The sequence below is a fragment of the Andrena cerasifolii genome, unplaced genomic scaffold (genome assembly GCF_050908995.1).
Source record: "Andrena cerasifolii isolate SP2316 unplaced genomic scaffold, iyAndCera1_principal scaffold0026, whole genome shotgun sequence".
NCBI classification, from domain to species: Eukaryota; Metazoa; Arthropoda; class Insecta; order Hymenoptera; family Andrenidae; genus Andrena; species Andrena cerasifolii.
Window position 1 is genome coordinate 57501 of NW_027484919.1, and position 2500 is coordinate 60000.

A 2500-nucleotide genomic window follows, 5' to 3' on the forward strand; every position below is an offset into this window, starting at 1 on the left:
GTGCCTGTTGTTCCTCTTCTTTTGACGGGTTTGGTCCTTTCCTGATCCTGTAGATTTTGACGCGTTCCTCCAGCAGCAGGTCGATCGGCACCACGCCCGCGATGATTGGGAGCGCGTCCGTCGACGTCGTCGAGTAGGCCTTGGTTACTCGAAGGAGGGCCAATCTCTGCGACCGTACCAGTGCTGCTCTCGATTTGACCCGCAGCAGGTCACCCCATGCGGCTGCCGCGTACGTGGTTATGGGCACGTACAGACCCCTATACAGTGTATAGAGGGCCCCGTAGCCCAGTCCCCAGTTCGCTTTGGCTATCCTCGCGAGAGAGTTGAATAAATTCAAGCACTTCTCGGAGACCTTCCGCACGTGCGTGTCCATTTTCAGGCCAGACTCGAGGTGCACTCCTAGGTACTTGATCACAGGCTGCATCTTGATACCTCTACCGTTCAGGCGGATGGTCGGCGGTCTCCGTATGTCGAGGTCACCCTTGACCAACAGCATCTCGGTTTTCTCGGCTGAAAGCTGCAATTTCTTTCTCCCACACCACTCCGAAACCGCGGTAACCGCGGCCTGGCCCCGCAGTCTGAGGTCCTCTCGCGAGTTCCCAGAAACGATGACCAGCACGTCGTCGGCGTAGGCAATGGGCTCGCATTCTAACTCTTCGGAAGACAGTACAGCCAGCAGGTCATCGAATACCAGATTCCAGAAGCTGGGACCCAGTATCGAGCCCTGCGGGCACCCCTTCGTAACGGATTTACTCACTGATTCCTGCTTTCCCATGATCTGCACAGACCTTTCGGAGAAGTAGCTGTCCGCTAGACCATATAGGTTTCGCGGGCAGTCCCTCCTCTTCAGCTCGTACAGGACATTCGGCCACCATACGTTGTCGAACGCCCCCGAAATGTCGAGGGCGATTGCGAGAACGTACCTCTCCTCGACCTTACTCGCGACCACTTCGCGAAATTTGACTATAGCGTCCTCCGTCGACCTTCCTGGACGGAACCCATATTGTCGGTCGGAGGACAGTCGATGGTCGAGGAGGAGCGGCGCAAGTCTCACAGCCATCAGTCTCTCGAGCAACTTGCCCACCATTGACAGCAGGCAGATTGGACGATACGACTTCGTGCTGCTGCGATCTCGATCCGGTCCTTTGGGGATCGCAATAATATTCCCTACCTTCCAGCGGGTCGGAAATACTCCCCAGTCGAGGCAGCCGTTGCAGAGTTTGAGGAGCTCCTCCCGGAGGCATCCCCAGGATCGCTGGATTACCTCGACTTCGATCCTGTCTGGACCCGGGCATTTGCCTCTCCTGAGCCTCGATACCGCTGCATAAAGTTCCTCCTCCAGGAACGGTAGCGCGGTCTCTGTGTCCGGTTGAACAGCGGTCTCGCGGCGGATCCACATTTGCTCTGGCGTTTCCTGGCGCGCCTCGTCATCTGGGACGAGGGCCTCCAGCAGCGCCTCGGCGGTGGACCTCCAAGACTCCGTCTGTCCTCCGTCTGCAAGCACCAAAGATGAAACGGCCTCCTCGCTTCGCAGCTTACCTAGGGCCGCTTTGGTTGCGACGCCCCACGGCTCCTTGTTCCCCTTTGTGGTGACAAACTGGCGCCACGTGCTGTTCTTCACGTTTGCCACCTTCTTCTTGTAGACTCTCCTGAGTGTCTTCCATTCTTCTTTGTAGATCTCCCTCGTGTTTGGATCCCTGGTCATCTGGAATCTCCGCCGCGCTCGATGGGACGCTCTCTTAAGTCCTGTAAGTTCGTCCGTCCACCACGGTTTGGACCGGTTATGCCATTTCTTTAATGGTATCGCAGCGTCACAGGCGCTGGTCAATACTCGTTCGAAGTGTGCGGCCACACTCTCAACGTCCTCGGCGCAAAGAATTTGAGCCTCAGAGAGAGAGTGCTTCTCGTGTATTAGGACTCGTTGGAACTTGTCCCATTTGGCATTCCTGGTGTTATACCGTGGTTTCTGGAACGGCCTTCTAGTGCCACCGTTATTAAGGTCCAGTCTGGTTTCGATGATTCTGTGGTCGCTGGAGGAACCGCTCTCGTGCACCTTCCAGGTACTCGCGAGCGGTATCGCTTCCCAGCTCACCAGCGTGACGTCGATGTTCGATGATCCCCGAGTGTTCTGGAACGTGGTGGGTTGTCCCGGCTCATTCAGAACTAGCAGATCGTGCCGGGCGATGAGCTGCTCCAGCTCCTCGCCGCGACTGTCGGTTTTCCCACTGTGCCAGAGGAGCGATTTCGCATTTGCGTCCACCCCAATGACCAGTATTTGCCCCTTCAGTCTCGTCACGATCCTGTCCAAATGGGCCAGTCCAACTCCAATATCCACCGATGGTGGGAAGTATTGGCTCACCACGTATATTTCCGCGCCGTCAATAGAGACCTGGACACAAACGCAATGCGTCGTGCACAGATCCGAGATTTCCAGCACGGTGAGTCCTCGGTTGCGTACGCAGATCGCCGCCCATGGCGGCTGACCTACGCCGCCACGCGA

The 2500-nt window shown here is 57.0% G+C and overlaps 1 pseudogene; it reads right to left on the bottom strand.

The window, feature by feature from the left end:
• Positions 1-2500, bottom strand: part of LOC143378044 (large subunit ribosomal RNA) — an 8560-nt pseudogene that overhangs the window by 2257 nt on the left and 3803 nt on the right.